Below are 7,376 nucleotides of genomic sequence, written 5' to 3' on the forward strand. Positions count from 1 at the left end.
AGAGGAGCCTAGTGGGCTACAGTCCATGGGGTTGCAAAGAATCGACACGATTGAGTGACTAACACACACACACACACACGTAGGATTTAGAGGCAGAAAGATAGGATGGAAAAAGGCTTTCAAGACGTTAAAGTACTATAATAAGCATTCATTAACAGAAAACATGGGTCTTCTCTGGTGGTTTGGCAATAAAGAATTCACCTGCAATGCAGGAGATGCAGGAGATGTGGGTTCGATCCTTGGGTTGGGAAGATCCCCTGAAGAAGGGCATGGCAACCCACTTCAATATTCTTGCTGGAAAAATTCCGTGGACAGAGGAGCCTGGCAGGCTACAGTCCATGGGGTTGTAAAGAGTGAGACGTGACTGAAGCGACTGAGCACACACACACACTCAGTGATTTGAGGAAGTTAGCATTGTAACAGATATTAATGGAGAGTCTTTAATGCCAGGATCAGCCTTTAAAGGCTGTTAAGCAGCTGGGTGGGAATATTAGGAGGTCAGATTGAGCATCTCTAATTTGGAAGATAATGTAGTGAGTATAAGGAAGTTTTGTGAGATAATAGAGATGATATGAATGTCATATTCTTCTAGTTTTCTAACCAAATTTAACCTGCTTTGAGTTTCCAACCATCTGACTGGCAGTACATCCAGTATCAATCATTATTAGAACTTACTTTTTCCTTTCATCTAAGAAGCTGGGGCTCACATAGTTCTGTGGAAATGGGAGAGATTTTTGGTTTTTAATGCAAGATGATCACCATTGTTTTGTTCATTTTAATGTTGGTCAAGTCTATCGGGAGCTGCAGAGATGCTCCAGCTGGTTTCCAGAGATGCGTTTTCACATGGTCCTCTTTGCCACAGGGAATTTGTAGTTGCTCTTAGGGGCCAGAGTGTGTGTTTCCAGCCTCTTTGGATCTACATTCATCCCCCATCAGAAGTTCAGCTGCCTCCTGAGCTTTGCTTGGAGTAGAATACAGGTTCTGCATATGCCTTGTGATAGAATAATGATCCCCCAAAGATGTTAGCTGTTTCCTAGAACTTATTAATATGTTACATTATATGGAAAAGGAGAGCTAAGATTGCAAAAATTATAGATGCTTGCTAATCAGCTGACTTACAGATATTACCCTGGACTATCTGAGTGGGCCCAATGTCATCATAAGCATCTTTAAAAGTGGAAAAGGGAGGCAGAAAAGATTAGAGTGACGGGTTGTGATAAGGACTCAACCTGAGGCTATTGGCTTTGAAAATGGAGGAAGAGGACCACAAGCCAAGGAGTGTGAGCAGCCTCTGGAGGCTGGTGAAGGCAAGGAAATGGACTTTTCCTGGAGCCTCCAGAGAGTGTATTCCTGCTGACACCTCGATTTTAATCCTGTGAGACCTCTGCTGGGCTTCTAAATTACAGAACTGTAAGATAGTAAGTCTGTAATTTTAAACTCTGAGTTTAAGTTCATTTCCTGCAGCTGCAGTAGGAACCTAATGCACTCCCAGAACTGCCACCCTTCTTTCCCCCAGACATAAGAAGCCTCACTGACACCTTCATTCCTGACTCAGTTTGCTACCCTCCTATCTCAGTTTCCACATACTCACCCTTCTCTCTTTCAGGGCAATTCCAGAAACAGAGGGACATTTCAGTACAGACCCTGAAATACAGAAATATTTTCATTCTTCCTACGAAAAGCCTAGATTTTGCAAGAGTTAGGAAACTTTAGTCCATGGGCCAAATCTGGCTGATTGCCTGTTTTTGAAAATAAAGTTTTATTGGAACACATTCATTTACATATTGCTTATAGCTGTTTTCACGCAAAGTTAATTAGTTGTAACAGAGACCACATGGCTGACAAATCCTTAAATATTTACTATGTGGAACTTTGCAGAAAAAAATATGCTGACCTCTTCCTTAGAAACAAAATAAGGATAATCTTGAGGTGGGGTTGACGATAAGTATGAGATGAGGAGAATTTCCTTTTTAGTTGTTACGCTACAGCAGCAATGTGGAGAAGGCAATGGCACCCCACTCCAGTACTCTTGCCTGGAAAATCCCATGGATGAAGGAGCCTGGTGGGCTGCAGTCCATGGGGTTGCTAAGAGTCGGACATGACTGAGCGACTTCACTTTCACTTTTCACTTTCATGCATTGGAGAAGGAAATGGCAACCCACTCCAGTGTTCTTGCCTGGAGAATCCCAGGGACGGTGGAGCCTGATGGGCTGCCGTCTATGGGGTCGCATAGAGTCGGACACGACTGAAGCGACTTAGCAGCAGCAGGAGCAGCAGCAATGAGTGAGACAGAAATTAGTATCAGTTGATTAATTCATGCTTAGTGTAATGGACTGAATGGCAGCCCCAAAGACATCAGGTTCTATTTCTTGAACCTCTAAATGTTACCTTGTTTGGAAAAGGGGTCTTTGAAGAGGTAGATAAGCTAAGAATAATTGAGATGAAGAGATAATTCTGGGTTATCCTGATGGGCCCTAAATTTCATTGTAAGTGTCCTTAGAAGAAAGAGGTAGAGGAGGATTTGATACACAGAGGAACGAGAAGGGAACGTGGAGACAGAGGCAAGAGTGAAGAGATAGAACCCACAAGTCAAGGACCCCCAAGGAATGTCAACAGCCACCAGAAGCTGGAAGAGGCGAGGGTTGGATTTTCTCCAAGAATTTCAGCAGGAAACATGGCTCTGCTGATACCTTGATTCTGGTCTTTGTCTTCTAGAACTCAGAGAACATAAATTTCAGTTTTTTAAGTCATTGAGATTGTGGTTATCTTGTTACAACAGCAATGAGAAGTTAATACAGATGGGAAGACCATCTTGAGAAGATTGCAACCTTTTAAACAGCTCATATGATTGAAGTCAGTAAAAAATTTATCTGCTTATGAATTCCAGACTCATTACTTCACATAATATCTGGCTTTGGTGGGAGAAATGCAAGGGAAATGTAAAGGAACAAGCTTTGGGATTCACAGACTTCGTGGGTATTCAAATCATTTAACAGTGTATAAATTATTTCACAGTAATACAGTCAAAGTTCTTAGAGTAAATCATTTTGATTCCCACTTCTGTCTGGCATAGAGAAATAATCAGCATTTCAAAATGAGCCCTTGGCTGTTCTATCATTGCCTCAATAATGCTTATGGAGCAGACGGTATGCCAGCTTATGTTCCCTTGGCTTTTTACTATCAAACTTTTCAAAATCAATATATGTACACATATCATATTGTATATATTTAGGATGCTTCTCTCACCCCTATTAGCATATTTAATATGCTAAATATGCTAAATATTTAGCCCTGCTTCTCTAAAAACCATTTACAACTGACTTATTCTTATAGATGGGTACATATTTGAACTCTTAACATCTGTAATATACTTTTCCAGATTTATATATATTATTTCTTCCTGAGATAGCTGCACGCCTTGGCAAAACTGAAAAGAATAAGATGATCTGTTTGGTGTTTTGATGGTTTAATGACAATTTTAAGAAAAGTAATCATAGTATTCATTTCACTCTACCAATTCAAAGTTAAGCTTCAAAACATATCTACAAGGGGCATTAATCCCCCTTCCTGGTAGCGTGCACCTCTTGTGTGCCATATTGAATTCTCTTTGTCCAGTCTCAGATGCACAAACTGTTCTGCACAGGCCAGACTTCTCATAAGGATACCCTAACAGGGCATGGACTCAGGTAATACAGGTCTGCTGCTGCTTTCCTTCTGCCCTGGAATCTCCCTGAGGCTGAGAATGTCTGCTTCTGAGGCTCATTCCATCAGGCTTTCTCAGAAAGTCCCTCCACTTGGGCAACCTCTTGCCATGACCAACTCAACAATGCACCTTTGTCAGGACCCTCCATTCTTTCCTGTTTACCATCCTCCTTCCATCCCATTTCTGAATAGTCCATTCATGCAGCAGCTTTTATTTTAGGCTTTAGTTTTGGGGGGAAACCCAAGCCAAAGCATTAGAATACTGCAGTCAAAAGGAAACACCGCAGGATGTAATTTTTGAACGTACTCACAAAAGTAGAGAGAGGAGAAAAATGGAACCCATCAACCCTTCACCTCGTGTGTCCTTTCCCCAGAGTATCCTTGAAGTAGTCACCTAGACTAGGTTTTTATGGGAGGGTGATCAAAAGGTGATTTTGCTAGTTAGTACTAAATTCTCCTCATCAGGATTATATCCTTATAGCTCTTTCTTACCAACAAAGTATGAGAGATCCCATTTCCCTATCACCACCCCAACAAAGTACATTGTCAAGCTTGTGGATTTCTGCCAATCTCATCTGTGTAGTTTCACTGACATTCTCTTATGTGAGCAAGATTAAGCAAAGTTTTATGTTTATTTGCGGATTCCTTCTTCTTATCTTTTGCCTATTTTTCTACAGGTTTTTGTCTTCTTGTTTTTCAGAAGGCCTTTCATATTAGGGAAATTAAGCAGTTTATCTGTGATATAATTTGAAAATATATTTTTTAAGCTTTTTTTTTTCATTTTATTTTGTTTTGGTCTCATGCATTTCTTTCGACCATATCTTATAAAGACCTTGTGTGCATGCTAAGTTGCTTCAGTCATGTCCAACTCTTTGTGACTCCATAGACTTTAGCCTGCCAGGCTCCTTTGTCCATGGAATTCTCCAGGCAAGATTACTGGAGTGGGTAGCCATCTCCTTCTCCATATAAAGACCTTGCAAACTAATTATTGGAGAAGAGATTTGTATGAGAGATTATATTAAGTAAATAGTGAGAGTGAATGAACCTTTCCTAAATATTTTATGGAAGATTTACAGTAAAATTTTCAAGTTTTCAAATGATTTCATGTCATTTTGTCTAATTGTCTAGGTCCTTGCCTTATTCTTTGTCACAATTTTTTCCCTTCCTCTCTGTTTTTCCATTTCTCCTTCCTACTCTGTTTTCCCACCTCCTTCCTTCCTTCCTCCCACCCTCCACTCCTTCCCTGCCTGCCCTCTTTTCTTCCTTCTTTCACTTGCCAGGTACTATCCAGGCCTAGATATATTATGATGAGCAAACAGGAGAGTCCAATAGAAGAACAAACATTAACCACTAAGTGACGTCAGTGAAATTATCACTCTGACCCCTGCTAGAAGGAGAGGCACACGATGCTACGTGAGGCTGTAACTGTTGGGGGTTCATCTAAGCAAGGGAGATCAGAGAAGATGTCTTTGAAGAGCTAACAATTAAACGGAACTCTGCAGGATGAGTAAGAATTAACTAGAACAAAAAAGTCACAGGGGCTGGTCTTTTTGGTACAGGAAATAACATCTGAAAAAGTCTTGTGGACAGAGGGAGTATGGAAGTAGAAGAGGCTGGGAATGAGGCCAGTGAGAGTGGAGCAGGGAGTGATGAGAGCCTGGAGTAAGGGTAAGGATGAAGGCGATGTGAGAATAAAGGTGATGTCGGGGTAAAGTGATGTTAGGATAAAGGTGATGGGTAAGAGCAGAACTTGTGGGACCACAATAAGGAGCTATGTCTTTATCCTAAGACCATTTCAAAGCCATGAAAGGATTTAAAGAGAAGAGAGTGAGTGTGATCAGATCTGAATTTTGAAAAGCTCATTGTGACTCCTGTATGAAGAAGCCCAGATAGGAATCAGTCATTGTGGTTTAGGAGAGGACAGAGGGTGTTTAGGGTGGATGTCACCAGGGGTAGACCTAGTGTATTTAACACTGAAATGTCTCATTTTTTAAAATACCTCCCCATGTGACAAAAGTACTTTCAGAAATAATCATCAAATAAAACAAAAAGCTTATAATGATAATGGCTAGAAAAGAAATATAGGCAAGGAGGACTTTATTTCACTGAACTTTGTATTGTGGATAAAAAAAAATTGAAAGATAAAATAACGTTGCACCAAAATGAATAAATGCACAACTACTCATTTAATTGTTTTTATATCTGTTTAGCAGTTTAAACTTTAATCATTTGGTTATAATTCTATCATAATATTTTATGTAAATAATTTTCTGATGATTATTAAGGGAGTTTTATTAAAACCAAAATTTAGACAGTGACTCAGTGACAAAACTGATAGACATTTTGTTTTCTTGATTCATTGTTTTGTTTTAAAACTGCTACTAATTTTAAAAATGTCAATTTATGATACTATTCAATACATTAGTTATACAATTTCAGTAAATTAAAAATTGTACTTAGCAAATGGAATGTTGTAACTCATGGCTTGCATTCTATTTCACTTTTTAATGTTTTAAGCACAAATATAGACTCCAAGTAGTTATATGGAATAACAGAACTATATTAACTCAAATTCTGCTTCTTTGTTTTTTTAGCTATCAATGTGCTTTCATCATATATTTTGAGTCTGCTGTTTAAGTGAAGCAATGAAAGATACCTACAGCACCCCAAGAGAGCTCAACCAATTTCTGAAACATTACAAAGTTGTTTTTAAATGGAAGTTCACAAGTGTTCAGAGCTGACAGTACAACTGGGAAGTCTCCAAATTAACTTCTCTGTAAAAAATACCATATTTACTAAAGGATAAATAATAAAACTGTGTGAATTTGAAGCTTATGCATGTTATTATTAAAACTTAATAGTGGCCAGAGAAATTACTTAGAATTTAGATCAACAAAAGATTTCAGGCAGGAGGCATACTTTTGTCACTGACATTGTTAGAAATGGCAATAATGAAAAGCAGATATTTAAAAAATTCTTTGTAGACAACAGAATCCTCTTTGTTGCCTGCACCTGAAGAAGACCTCACCCACCACTTGGCCCACCCATGGGTGACAGTGAATGTGGAAAATGGGTAAATTCGCAGAAGAAGTAGTTCAAAAGGGAATTACGCCTAGTCTCTGCTCTTGCAGAGCTTGTGCTGTGGGAGGTGGAGGGGGAGGCATATAACAGTGACTGGAATGACCTCTTCTTGACTTTCTGACAAGAGGATGTCTGGGAAGAGTGAATAGTTGAGAATGCATTTTTGTGTTAAGACTGACAAAGAGTCTCTCCTTGGCCAAACTCTAGCCAGGCTTCTCTAAGCACTCTTTCAGATTAGGCCCACCCTTGGCCTATATAGACGTGAAGAAAAAATTAATACTTTCCAGTGACAATGACCTTGGTCCCCCCCCCTTAAAGTGGCTGCCCGAGAACTCAAGGCGGCCCGAAGAGCCCACTGTTTGTCCCACCTGACGACAGGACCTCTGTCTCCCACCCTCTGTGGGTAAGTAGGAGCCTAAATAAGCACCAGTTAATAACCCAGCTGGGTTTCACATGCACCAATCTCCTTTCCCTACTTTTTGTAAATTTTCTCTTCCTGGGCTCTGTCTCCCTCTGCCCTCATTCTTCCTCTAAAATGTCCAGTCATCACTGTACAAATCAGAATTGAGTTCAGTTGAGTTCAGATTAGTCTG

The 7,376-nt window shown here is 39.8% G+C and overlaps 1 long non-coding RNA gene across 1 annotated transcript in view; it reads left to right on the forward strand.

Annotated features, from left to right (window-relative positions):
- LOC129644754 (uncharacterized) overlaps positions 1–6,460 on the forward strand; it is a 30,511-nt gene extending 24,051 nt beyond the window's left edge. The window contains exon 3 of the long non-coding RNA XR_008710962.1: positions 6,297–6,460. This is a non-coding gene — a long non-coding RNA (uncharacterized LOC129644754). The remainder of the gene's footprint in view (positions 1–6,296) is intronic.
- Positions 6,461–7,376: the final 916 nt, after the last annotated feature.

Source organism: Bubalus kerabau, chromosome 2, assembly GCF_029407905.1.
Source record: "Bubalus kerabau isolate K-KA32 ecotype Philippines breed swamp buffalo chromosome 2, PCC_UOA_SB_1v2, whole genome shotgun sequence".
Taxonomy (NCBI): domain Eukaryota; kingdom Metazoa; phylum Chordata; class Mammalia; order Artiodactyla; family Bovidae; genus Bubalus; species Bubalus kerabau.